The sequence below is a fragment of the Thrips palmi genome, unplaced genomic scaffold, assembly GCF_012932325.1.
Source record: "Thrips palmi isolate BJ-2018 unplaced genomic scaffold, TpBJ-2018v1 HiC_scaffold_10, whole genome shotgun sequence".
In the NCBI taxonomy this organism is placed as follows: Eukaryota; Metazoa; Arthropoda; class Insecta; order Thysanoptera; family Thripidae; genus Thrips; species Thrips palmi.
In genome coordinates, this window is record NW_023144621.1 from 96,702 (window position 1) to 110,973 (window position 14,272).

The 14,272-nt window shown below is 45.4% G+C and overlaps 1 protein-coding gene across 1 annotated transcript in view; it reads right to left on the reverse strand.

The window, feature by feature from the left end:
- The window catches only part of LOC117646678, a 586,045-nt gene that overhangs the window by 50,545 nt on the left and 521,228 nt on the right, over window positions 1-14,272 (reverse strand). The window lies entirely within an intron of this gene.

Genomic DNA, 14,272 nt, shown 5'->3' on the forward strand with positions numbered 1-14,272 from the left:
CAATCCTACGTGAGCGATTCTCACGTTTCGGGGTAGTTTTGGCGTCTCTGATTCGCCGAAAGTGAGAAATATCCAATTAAGTTTTTCTGATTATTGGGGTCCTGGGTGATACTAGAGTTATGGCAATGGTATTTATAGTAAAGACCTTGTACTATCTTCCTAAAAACATGAGCCATAAGGTATTCCCATACGTTTTAGTGGGTGTTTTGATCACGGAAATTACGTTATCACGGAAGTTACAAAGTGTGAAAATCGGCTTTAACGGCTGACTCGGGCTTGCTGTGGCTTACAAGTCGTTCCAGGGTCAAATGATACTCTAAGCCCGACATTTCAGCGGAAAATTTTTTCACCTAGTGCTGCTGCAACATTGGGTAAAGGGTGCCACGGAAGTTACAGGTAATTGTTGATACACGCCATTTTATAATGCTCTAGCCCGCTTTGAGACCGTGTACAGCATCTTAGATTTCCGCGACCCATGCAATTATATCCCAGGGACTCCACTTTGATGGCTTGTGTCATGGAAAGTTAAAAGTTTGGCTTGGGGAGAAGTCCAGAGCTGCCTTTTCGAAATTTGTGTAGTGAAATTCAATATACGGAGGACATTTTTCGTTGCAGCATAAGTACCTTCGAAAGAAGTCTGGCGTATTGGTCTTCGGTTGAAATTAGCTCGAGACATGCCAAGCTTCGAATCCCCATCGACAGTTGGCAGCATTTTCGAACCACACCGCCACACTGGGGGCGGAAAGTTCGAGTATGTTCTCTTTGGACAATCACGGAAGTTACATTTGGGGTATTCCAAACGCTACGTAGACCAATCCAACGAACGTGAACTTTTCCAAATGTGTGCGTTTAGTGGGCAATGGCCCTCCCTAACATCAGAAACAAACCCCATGTCGATATCTGCGCTCGTTTGGGCACAAGAGTCAGAAGAAACGAAACTACCCCGAAACGTGAGAATCGCTCACATGCACCTTTGGCATAGTCCCATGCAGTGTAGGGCGTCGCTGGCTTCTCCGTCTCAAGCACTGGCGTCTGATGTTCGGAGCTTGAAGGCCATTGCTCAACGTAGTCGTCGGGCGGGCAAAAAAACCCTGTTACGCTGCCCCATACATTGGAAACAATCCTAGAAGCACTCTTCACCCCTCCGACCGCCGCTACACCGCCACAGACGCGAGCAGGCAGCGGCACCCCCAGCATGGCAGTGCTTTGAAGGCAGTGAAGAGGGTGTGCCGCAGCAGCTCTAAAAACACACAGAGGAAAAGAACGCAATTGTTATTTTCTAACGTTTCATTGTCGATAAAATGTTTTTTTGACGTGATGCAAGCCATTTACTAATGGCAGGGGATTTAAGGGATAATACACTGCACTGTTAAAAAAAATCTTAAAATTCCGACCAAATTTGTAAGAACTAGAGGTCCGATTTTCGAAATGAAGACCAGAAGTATGCAAAAGAAGAGTCTTCGGACAAAATTTCAGACTTTCGAAACTGGCTAAACACTGACTTGTGCGATTGTTTCAATAAATTGATTCAATGTATACACTAATAAAACAAAGGCATAAAAACTACGCCTAGGGCATGAACATTCTTTCTCGCCTCTCAGAGGTGTAAATCATATGATGCCCTTGGGAAGGGCGTGAATGGTATAGGGCTTTTGAGCAAAACTTTAATGCCCTTTAACCTTAAAGGCCATGGAGGCCCTGGTGAAAAAAGTGCCAGAAATAGTATTTTCAATGTTCTTAGATGAAAATGTGCATAGAAGGTTTCAGATTCAACAGGTTGAACACCTTCAAGCAAAGTGGGTAGTTTCTTAGTCATTTGGAAAGAAGGGGCAAACCAGGGCCAATCAGCAGTGCCCAAAATGAACCATCGACGATTTGGCACATTTTTGGCTCAAATGTTACCTACCCATAGGTAAACGTCGGGGTAAAATTTCAGCCACCTAGGTGCCGTTTCATAGGAGTTATGGGCAATCTTAGTTTTTGACTTTTTTTCTTAAGTGGTTTTTGACCAAATTGCTACATTTTCCAAAAATCCCTCTCAAGTCTACAGTTTTGCCCCTAGTTGGCTGAAAACTCGTTCTCCGACGTAAAATTGCATGAGGAATTCGATTTCAGGGCCCAAACGGACCCCTGGGCAGTCTATCATAGAGAAAAACGCCAATTTTGACGAAAAATCACTTTTTTTAAGGTTTTACGTCGGTGCGTTTTAAAGCTACACCCGAATCCAAACTTGGTCAACTCTATGCGGGAAATCGTACCTCATACTACCACCTAAAATAGCACGGCTCGACATTTGGGTGGTATGGGTATGGTTTGGGCGCTGCAGCCTTGGGAACTTTAAAATTAAGAAAACCTAACAAATTCCTCCTTACGGCGAGGTCAACCCTCCTGCATTGGCTGTTTTGGGTTCAACTGAGGCCCCGCGGTAAGATATAAGTTAGAAAGGTCCTTCTTACCCCTCACTACCATCACTGACCCTCTGAGAAGCGCACTGAGGTCACTTTTGGGTCCATGGCTGCAGCCAAAATGACAGAATTGACGAAACGCCTGAAGGGTAGGCAACTAATCCTACGCGCCTGAAGGGTAGGCAAATTATCCTACGCATGAGGGGTACTTTTCTGGTCTAATAAAACATGTATTCTCACAACTGCTTCTTTTATTTTGAAGAGGATAATGATCACAATTTTGACAAATTTGGCGGTTAGATAAAATACTAAGCTAGGAACAAAACTTGGCTCATTATACATTGAGCTAATATCGTATATTGTTGATCATTACACTAAACTAACAACACATTCACGACCGGACTCGTTTTGGGCAAACTTCCGCTCAGGACCGGAGTCTGCACTGGTAAAACTAAAGCGTAAAATTACCCCCTATTTTCAAGCGTAATCAGGTTACGCTTGAAATCCAGCGTGACAGGCTCATCCACCAAGATCCCTCCCATCTAAATGCATGGGGAAATTTCTAGAGTATGCTTCAGTTCAAGCGTAACGTCTTCAAACTTAACTTGACGCTTGACTCAACCATAGAGTTACGCTTTAGTTTTACCAGTGTGCTTTGACCAAACCATGCATGTCCCAGACCTCGCGATAAGCACCAATCATGCAATAACAAAACCAACCAGCCGAAAAAAAATATTCCGGGAACCCCGTGCCCGGACGGTGGCGAGGGCCATGCCCATTCACGGGAACGGGGTTCCCGTGTGGACGCCAACGACATTAGATGCGGGAACGCAGTAATGAGAACACGGTCCCGATCGAAATGAGTACAAAAATCATTTTATTTTTGGAAAATAAGGAAGAAAACGCTAAAAGTCTCAGTTTGAAGCTTGTATGGCCGTTTTTGAGTCCGGGAACCGTGTACGCGGACGGTCCTTAGAGACATGTCCAGTCCGGGAACACCGTTTCCGAACGTAAAAGCGGCCCAGCAAGCTAAATGAGGGTATTTTCGGAATCAGCGGAGGGACCCCACACTGATAAAAATTTTGTCGTAACTTAGCGACACATTTATCGCTAACTTTTTTAGCGACAAGATTTGTTGTGGAGCGAATAGCTTGTTAAACTGTAGTCGTATTGGAACTAAGGGATAATTTCACAACGACTAACTAGTAATAATGCACCAACAATAACACATCAACGACAAGTATTGAAAGTCCAAAAGAAATTTTGTAATGTCTGCGACAATATTCCTAGAGTACTTTTGTCGCTTAATTTATTGTGCATAGTTTTTATTTAACAATAGTAATTTTTCTATGACTTAGAAGAACAAAATAGATGATTATTCATAATATGCTTTAATTGAGCAGATAATTGCAAAAGATGTTGTTTCCACACAAATTGTATCGTAAAGAGTGATAACAAGAATTTTGTTCTTCAACGACAAAATGTCGCTTACTAGACTCAACGACATTTGTTTCGCTTTGGTTCATGATGAATTTCTATGTTTTGGAACGACTAAATTTTCACTCATCTGATTGTTTCTGTACAATCATTTTTTAACAGTGCAGGCCATTCGCACACTTTTCGACCTGTTTTGAGCTGTTGCAATCAACCCGATTTGCACACGGCCTTCTTGACGTGCAGCAGGATCGGGCCGCGTCAAAATCGAGTTGGTTGTAACAGCTCAAACCAAGTCGAAAAGTGTGCGAATGGCCTGGGCTCGATCCGCTGATTCCGAAAATACCCTCATTTAGCTTGCTGGGCCGCTTTTACGTACGGGAACGGTGTTCCCGGACTGGACATGTCTCTGACGACCGTCCGGGAATCATGTTCCCGTATCGAATTAATCGTACGAGGTCCGTTCAAAAAGTAACTTGGGTCTTTCGTTGAGGTGGTTCCAAAACAATATGTCTCATGATCGTGACAATTCTGTGAGGCAAAATCGGAAAATCGGATTTGTCCGGGAACGGTGTTCCCGGATGGTTGTCTGGACTTTTCCCCATGTGTTAAGCAAAGTTGTGTTGTTAGTTTAGTGTAATGATCAGCAATATACGATATTAGCTCAATGTATAATGAGCCAAGTTTTGTTCCTAGCTTAGTATTTTATCTAACCGCCAAATTTGTCAAAATTGTGATCATTATCCTCTTCAAAATAAAAGAAGCAGTTGTGAGAATACATGTTTTATTAGACCAGAAAAGTACCCCTCATGCGTAGGATAATTTGCCTACCCTTCAGGCGCGTAGGATTAGTTGCCTACCCTTCAGGCGTTTCGTCAATTCTGTCATTTTGGCTGCAGCCATGGACCCAAAAGTGACCTCAGTGCGCTTCTCAGAGGGTCAGTGACGGTGGTGAGGGGTAAGAAGGACCTTTCTAACTTATATCTTACCGCGGGGCCTCAGTTGAACCCAAAACAGCCAATGCAGGAGGGTTGACCTCGCCGTAAGGAGGAATTTGTTAGGTTTTCTTAATTTTAAAGTTCCCAAGGCTGCAGCGCCCAAACCATACCCATACCACCCAAATGTCGAGCCGTGCTATTTTAGGTGGTAGTGTGAGGTACGATTTCCCGCATAGAGTTGACCAAGTTTGGATTCGGGTGTAGCTTTAAAACGCACCGACGTAAAACCTTAAAACAAGTGATTTTTCGTCAAAATTGGCGTTTTTCTCTATGATAGACTGCCCAGGGGTCCGTTTGGGCCCTGAAATCGAATTCCTCATGCAATTTTACGTCGGAAAACGAGTTTTCAGCCAACTAGGGGCAAAACTGTAGACTTGAGAGGGATTTTTGGAAAATGTAGCAATTTGGTCAAAAACCACTTAAGAAAAAAAGTCAAAAACTAAGATTGCCCATAACTCCTATGAAACGGCACCTAGGTGGCTGAAATTTTACCCCGACGTTTACCTATGGGTAGGTGACATTTGAGCCAAAAATGGGCCAAATCGTCGATGGTTCATTTTGGGCACTGCTGATTGGCCCTGGTTTGCCCCAGTGCCGAGTTGCGGAGCACTCAATGGTGGACGGATAGGCAAGGCTGCCTGCTGAGCAGTTCATTTTTTATCCCTTGGTCGGGCTTTGAGAGCGGTAACTCACGCCATTCTTCCACTGAAAAGGATGTGAAGCACCTGCGCTGGTCAGGGTAGGCAAGCCAGGTCGACGAGCATGCCGACCACGTGACAACGCGTGTCGACAGCCCGACGGACCCCTTTCCGTCGCTCTGCGCACCGTTCATCTCGCCCTAAGTTCGTTAGCAGTTACAATTTTAAACTAAAAAGTTTGAACAATGTTCGTGTTGAACCTTTACGAATCCAAAGGTGCCAACCAAGTCAGCGTCCGATCAAAACAACGGACAGAACGTGGAGTCAGAGTGGACAAAGGCATCATTCTCGGCCGCCCCCGCACGTAAGCACTCCAGCCCTTCCCCAAAGTCCGCACCCGTCCGCATCACCAAGAATCGGTAAGGCGCACTGCCCTGGCCATTTCCGCAGCGTAAGGCGGTTCCCCGGTGGTTCTCCGGCGAAAATTGAGTTCCCCGGGAGTTCCCCGGGAGTTCCCCGGGTGTTCTCCGGTAGTTCCCCAGGTGTTCCCGGGGAGTACCCGGGTGGCCCCCGGCAGTTCTCCGCTGGGCGTTTCATCTCGGGAGGCAGCGAGACATCGCGAAGCCTGTTACGACAAGACGCGGTCTGGCGTAAACCTACTTTGTTATAATGCCTTTGTTTCACCTGTGTAGTGTGCGTACTAGAGTATGGAACTTTTCAGAGTGAGACAAAACGTTGAGTGAGAACACACCTGAAATGATGCAGCTAAGCTGCCTGCAGTGATGCCTATGAAGCCGGAGCCAATCGAAGCCAGCACGTACGGTAGAAAAAGGACCGCCACAACGATTTCCCGACAGCGATGAGTAGGGAGGTAATCACAGAGGGCTGCTCAGTGGACACCGATGAAGCCGGCGACGGGTCAGCAACGGGCTGCTTGGAGTCCACTCCATCACAAGCGGCGAGGGGAAGATTCCTATTGCTGCACATGAAAATGGTGGGAGTAAGCACAGATATGTACGTAAGGTGTGTGTAATATTGTGCATCATTGTCATATTTTAAACACATTCCAGCACAAAATGTACACAGTAATGCATAATGGCTGGAAATTCACAGTTAACAATTCACGGCTCCCCCCCCCCTCACCCTATCTGTGAATTGTGAATTTCCTTAACTTGATAAAGCCAATACTTATGCAAACCTTACGTACGTAGCTGTACAAGCAAAACCATGAACTATGCATAAGAAAGCCCACACGTGTATATGACAATAGTACGCTTTAAAGGGGAGCCAAGCCCGGGTAAAGCAAAAGTCTCAACTGATTTAAGAGACTGGTGTCAAGAACCTATATAGCCCCAATCCGACTGACTGACTGACTCACTCACTCATAGAAATGTTTGGGGTCAAGGAGTGGTCGTAGAGACTTGCGGTTTTTTGCATTCGATTCCAAATTTTATGGGAAAATTGGGAAAAATCCCAAAAGTTGAAAATTCCTCACCGTTTCCGAGAAAACCTACTTTATCTACAAAAAAGGGGAACAAATTTCTCACCGTTTCCGAGCAAACCTACTCAATCTTCAAAAAAGGGGACCGACCGACTAAAAATTTTTATTCGCCCCATCGGTAGGTCTGGTCGAGACATTTCCGAAACTGTGCCGCAATCGGGTCCCCGTCACCGGCAACATCCTCAAAAAACGATTTAATAGGCCTAAATTCAACAAAATCCACTCAATCTTCAAAAAAGGGGACCGACCGACTAAAAAGTTTTATTCGCCCCATCGGTAGGTCTGGTCGAGACATTTCCGAAACTGTGCCGCAATCGGGTCCCCGTCACCGGCAACATCCTCAACAAGCTAGGGCCCGCCCTTCCGTCGAACCGAGTTGCCAGCTCCGCTTCGCTGCGCCGGCAACTCGGTTCGACAGGGGGCCGGCCCAGCTTGGCCTGCCGGCGGCCTATCCTCGGGCCTTCGGCCCTCGCATCAGACCCAACTTGGCCAGTCGAAGGCCCGGGCCTTCGGCCCGCTCGCATCACACACACCGTGAGCGGGTAAAGCAAAGTTATCGATGTACCATCGTGACTTAGACCCGCCCTTCTATTCACAATATGCAAAAGTCCTTACACTTTTTACTCCAACTGTCCTTAGAATATGCCTATTTCTTTTGTCTCTTAGCCCTCATTCCGAAAATACCCATATTTGCCATGCTACTGCAACTCCTTGCAATAGAGGCACAGCAGGAGCGCAAAACGAGTCCGTCGAACTTTTTCGCATAACTCATGAAGGCGGGCTCCTGGACCCCCCTTCCGACCCCTCGTTGAAGAGGTCTTGCCAAGACCTATCGAAAACTTAAGTAAAAATTTTTAGTCGGTCGACCCCCTTTTTTCAAGATCCTGATGTGACTAATAGACGAAGTCGGGCTCCTGGACCCCTTTTCCAACCCCTCGTTGAAAAGGTCTTGCTGAGACCAATCGAAATCTGCAATAAATTTTTTTAGTCGGTCGACCCCCTTTATTGAAGATCCTGACCTGGCCAACTTGTTAAAGCGGCCGATGGGGTCGGGACCAGGTCCATTCATCTTGTCTCGTCGCCCCGATTCCAAAAATACCCCTATGAGCCCTGCTAGCACCAATAATGGCGGAAATCCCCCTCCCGCTCATGTAAACCATGATGCACCTGCAGCAGCCCTTGTGCGACCCGGACGGGATTTGCACCAGAGCGATTCTCACGTTTCGGGGTAGTTTTGGCGTCTCTGATTTGCCGAAAGTGAGAAATATCCAATTAAGTTTTACTGATTATTGGGGTCCTGGATGATACTAGAGTTATGGCAATGGTATTTATAGTAAAGACCTTGTACTACCTTCCTAAAAACATGAGCCATAAGGTATTCCCATACGTTTTAGTGGGTGTTTTGATCACGGAAATTACGTTATCACGGAAGTTACAAAGTGTGAAAATCGGCTTTAACGGCTGACTCGGGCTTGCTGTGGCTTAAAAGTCGTTCCAGGGTCAAATGATACTCTAAGCCCGACATTTAAGCGGAAAATTTTTTCACCTAGTGCCGCTGCAACATTGGGTAAAGGGTGCCACGGAAGTTACAGGTAATTGTTGATACACGCCATTTTATAATGCTCTAGCCCGCTTTGAGACCGTGTACAGCATCTTAGATTTCCGCGACCCATGCAATTATATCCCAGGGACTCCACTTTGATGGCTTGTGTCATGTAAAGTTTAAAGTTTGGCTTGGGGAGAAGTCCAGAGCTGCCTTTTCGAAATTTGTGTAGTGAAATTGAATATACGGAGGACATTTTTCGTTGCAGCATAAGTACCTTTGAAAGAAGTCTGGCGTATTGGTCTTCGGTCGAAATTAGCTCGAGACATGCCAAGCTTCGAATCCCCAACGACAGTTGGCAGCATTTTCGAACCACACCGCCACACTGGGGGCGGAAAGTTCGAGTATGTTCTCTTTGGACAATCACGGAAGTTACATTTAGGGTATTCCAAACGCTACGTAGACCAAACCAACGAACGTGAACTTTTCGAAATGTGTGCGTTTAGCGGGCAATGGCCCTCCCTAACATCAGAAACAAACCCCATGTCGATATCTGCGCTCGTTTGGGCACAGGAGTCAGAAGAAACGAAACTACCCCGAAACGTGAGAATCGCTCACCACCGGATTATTTGTTTGGACGGTACTCCTGAAGTACCCTCCAAATCTGGTTACTCTAGCTCAACTCCTTCCTTGTACACAGACGCCAACAACAACAACAACAACAACAACACACAGACACAAAGGCAAATGCATAGGCCCTCCCCCTATTTTTTGAATAGAAGGGCGGGCCAAAAACGACTAAATAGGCCTAAATTCAACAAAATCCACTCAATCTTCAAAAAAGGGGACCGACCGACTAAAATTTTTTATTCGCCCCATCGGTAGGTCTGGTCGAGACATTTCCGAAACTGTGCCGCAATCGGGTCCCCGTCACCGGCAACATCCTCAAAAACGATTAAATAGGCCTAAATTCAACAAAATCCACTCAATCTTCAAAAAAGGGGACCGACCGACTAAAAATTTTTATTCACCCCATCGGTAGGTCTGGTCCAGACATTTCCGAAACTGTGCCGCAATCGGGTTCCCGTCACCGGCAACATCCTCAAAAACGATTAAATAGGCCTAAATTTATCAAAGTCCACTCAATCTTCAAAAAAGGGGACCGACCGACTAAAAAATTTTATTCGCCCCATCGGTAGGTCTGGTCGAGCGGTTTCTGGAACTTTGCCGCAATCGGGTCCTGGTCACCGGCAACATCCTAAAAAACGATTAAATAGGCCTAAATTTAACAAAGTCCACTCAATCTTCAAAAAAGGGGACCGACCGACTAATAATTTTTATTCGCCCCATCGGTAGGTCTGGTCGAGACATTTCCGAAACTGTGCCGCAATCGGGTTCCTGTCACCGGCAACATCCTCAAAAACGATTAAATAGGCCTAAATTTAACAAACTCCACTCAATCTTCAAAAAAGGGGACCGACCGACTAAAAATTTTTATTAGCCCAATCGGTAGATCAAGTCGAGACATTTCAGAAACTGTGCCAAAATCGGGTCCCCGTCACCGGCAACATACTCAAAATCAATCATCAATTGTCATCAAGAACCTATAAAGCCCCAAAATCCGACTGACTGACTCCCTCACTCATCAATCATCAAGAACCCATATAGCCCCAATCCGACTGACTGACTCACTCACTCATAGAAATGTTGGGGGTCAAGGAGTGGTCGTAGAGACCTGCGGGTTTTTCCATTCGATTCCAAATTTAATGGGAAAATTGGGAAAAATCTCAAAAGTTGAAAATTTTTCACTGTTTCCGAGCAAAGCTACGCAATCTTCCAAAAAGGGGACCGAATGACTAAAAAATTTTATTCGCCCCATCGGTAGGTCTGGTCGAGAATTTCCGAAACTGTGCCGTAATCGGGACCCCGCCACCGGCTTTGGGCAATCATCTTCAAGAATCTATATAGCCCCAATCCGACTGACTGACTGACTCACTCACTTACTCACTCAAAGAAATGTTTGGGGTCGAGGTGTGGTCGTAGAGACGTAAGGTTTTTTTCCTTTCACCTCTATCCTTGTCAAAGCAGTCTTCCATATTTTCCGGACCTTGTATGCACCCATTGACTGCCACAGTAGCCAATGCAATACAAGCTATCTATTTGGGCAGTAAAAGTAGCCTTATTATATGGTCAAAAGCGGTTAAATAGAGCTTTCAATGAAGCAGGACATTTACTTCCTTAGAAAATTTGCCTTTGCTCACCACGGACTTACTGAAAATACTTCGGCACGCGCTCCACACATGCGGGGGTCTGGGGGCGGAGCCCCCAGCGAGCAGCGCGAGTATTCCTCTAAAGGTACTATTTTCATCGTTACTAAAAATTACTTCAAACATCAACAAAAGGTAGCAGTGGAATTATTTGGCAGAAAGTAAAAATGTCACGAGAAACTCCGCACTGAGCTCAAAATTGAACGACGCAGGTGCCAGAGTTCCTAATGTATTGAAACACTGCAAAGCCGCTGCCAATTTTGCTGACCAAATCATTGCCGAGACTATATGCATGCCAAACATTGGCAAGCCTGGCTCTCGCTGCTTCGTCAAACTTTGGCGTTGCAGGCATCCAAAGCGCCAAATGCTTGCAAGCTGATGCAGATTTCAGTTAACGCTTGCCAATTTTTTTGACATAGCTACGAAACAGCTTGTAATTTTATCCCTAGCTAACTTGTCACCGTATTTGCAGTGAATTCCTTACTTGAAAGAATAGGACACTCCATGGGTTAACAGAATCAGTTGCATCGGGCGCTTCGGCGCCGTGGCGTGCTGCAGCATCACTTGCACCGGGCGCTTCCACGCCGCGGTGTGCAGGAGTCGCGACGCGAGGGAGGCTGCTCGCACCAGCGTCATCGTTCGGCAAGACGGGTGGGAACTGAGGAAACAAACCTGGAAATGGGAAGCTAGGTTACTATTGGATGCACGGTTTCAGCACACAGACACGGCAAAATATTCTGTTCTTTGGCACGGAAAATACAAAAGATCAAAGTAGTGCGGTACGGAGAAAAGAACAGAACGTCCGTACTTGCTCCAACACTGTTAAATTTGTGATGAATTTACATTACAAATCTTTATTGAATATTCATAAACGCCATTACAGTTCAAAGCAACCAGAAAATTTCATAAAACTTGTGTAACGTCGTAGCAAATTCTATGAAAAGTCACATCTCTTTGAGATGTGGACTAACCTATATAAACGGGAACGGGAATCAAGTGCGTTAGTTAATTTCCGCACATACCAAGTGTAGACGGTCCAGGCAAGTTGTTGACCAGCCACGTTATTCCGAACTAACCTCTACCAAGCAAAGAGTTTTTAATTGCAAGTAAGAGTCCTAAAAAGTTGTCGTTTGAAATTCTTCATATTCTTCCCTCTGCGACAACTCGAATGGTCTTGTGCATTTTGACGACTGTTTCTCGATATCTTTCCGAACGTCTGCAGTCGTAAGAACGTCAAGAACCTATAAAGCCCCAATCCGACTGATTCACTGACTCACTCACTCACTCACTCATAGAAATGTTTGGGGTGAAGGAGTGGTCGTAGAGACTTGCGGTTTTTTCCATTCAATTCCAAATTTTATGGAAAATTGGGGAAAAAACCCAAAAGTTGAAAATTCCTCACCGTTTTCCGAGAAAACCTACTTTATCTACAAAAAAGGGGAACATATTATCACCGTTTCCGAGCAAACCTACTCAATCTTCAAAAAAGGGGACCGATCGACTAAAAATTTTTATTCGCCCCATCGGTAGGTCTGGTCGAGACATTTCCAAAACTGTGCCGCAATCGGGTCTCCGTCACCGGCAACATCCTAAAAAAAACGATTAAATATGCCTAAATTCAACAAAATCCACTCAATCTTCAAAAAAGGGGACCGACCGACTAAAATTTTTTATTCGCCCCATCGGTAGGTCTGGTCGAGACATTTCAGAAACTGTGCCGCAATCGGGTCCCCGTCACCAGCAACATCCTCAAAAACGATTAAATAGGCCTAAAATTTAACAAAAAAACTCAATCTTCAAAAAAAGGGGGCCAACCGACTAAAAATTTTTATTCGCCCCATCGGTAGGTCTGGTCGAGACATTTCCGAAACTGTGCCGCAATCGGGTCGCCGTCACCGGCAACATACTCAAAATCAATCATCAATTATCATCAAGAACCTACATAGCCCCAAAAAACCCACTGACTGACTCCCCCACTTATCAAGAACCTATATAGCCCCAATTCAACTGACTGACTCACTGACTCATCCACTGACTCACTCACTCATAGAAATGTTTGGGGTCAAGGAGTAGTCGTAGAGACTTGCGGCTTTTTCCATTCGATTCCAAATTTAATGGGAAAATAGGGAAATATCCCAAAAGTTGAAAATTTCTCACCGTTTCCGAGCAAACCTACTCAATCTTCTAAAAAGGGGACCGAATGACTAAAAATTTTTATTCGCCCCATCGGTAGGTCTGGTCGAGAATTTCCGAAACTGCAGCAGTCGGGTCCCCGCCACCGGCATTTGGGTAAATCATCATCATCAAGAATCTATATAGCCCCAATCCGACTGACTGACTCACTCACTGACTCACTCATAGAAATGTTTGGGGTCAAGGAGTGGTCGTAGAGACTCACGGTTTTTTCCATTCACCTCTATCCTTGTCAAAGCAGTCTTCAATATTTTCCGGACCTTGTATGCACCCATTGACTGCCACAGTAGCCAATGCAACACAAGCTATCTATTTGGGCAGTAAAAGTAGCTTAATTATATGGTCAAAAGCTGTTAAATAGACCTTTCAAAGAAGCAGCACATTTACTTCCTTAGAAAATTTGCGTTTGGTCACCACGGAAAATACTTCGGCACGCGCCCCACACATGCGGGGGTCTGGGGGCGGAGCCCCCAGCGAGCAGCGCGAGTAAGGAGCACTAAAACTTGAGCAAACACCAGCCCTTCTCAGAATTCAGGGAAAAAACAGCTGGTGGTCACACAGTAAAAAATGTTCGGGATTTTACCATGCAGTGGTCTAGGAAAATGACGAAACATGACTTACTTGCACTCTCAGACTCGTATGGACTTTTTATCTTTTGCCATGAAGGTTTTTGTGCAAACGTAATATGTACTATTTTCTCTTTGGCTATGCACTATTTTGTTCTTTGTATAATGTTAATAGTCCATTAAACCGGACTGAATGTCATTTGCAATGTACTTTTCTATTTCTATATGATCTATTGACAACTATATCCTTACATCGATCAAAATTGTGCATAGTTAAGGAGAAAATAGTACATTAAACGTTTGCTCAAAAACCTCTATAAGCAAGAGAGAAGAATGTCCATATAGGTCTGAGCGTGTGACGACAGCAAATAGCTCAGCAGAATACAGGGTAGGTGTACGCCAGACCGTGTCTTGTCGTAACAGGCTTCGCGGCTGCGCAGGTTTCGACAATCCACGCCCAGCGTTTACACCTACCTTGGCCTGCGGCGCTAGCCTGCCTTCGGCAGGCAATGGCTTGTCCATCATCGGTTACTTCTAACTTGTTGCATGCCCCCCAGGCCCCCCTTCATCCTAGATAGAGTTGCTCTATCTACAGATGCGTTTTGCGAGCAATATTTGTACAGCGCGGCTATAGTGCTAGATCCGAGGGGAGGTTAGTTTCCGGCCAATATGGCGTGTGCTTGCTTCCGGTTCAGGATCTACGAAAGTACCCTGATTGTATCAATCT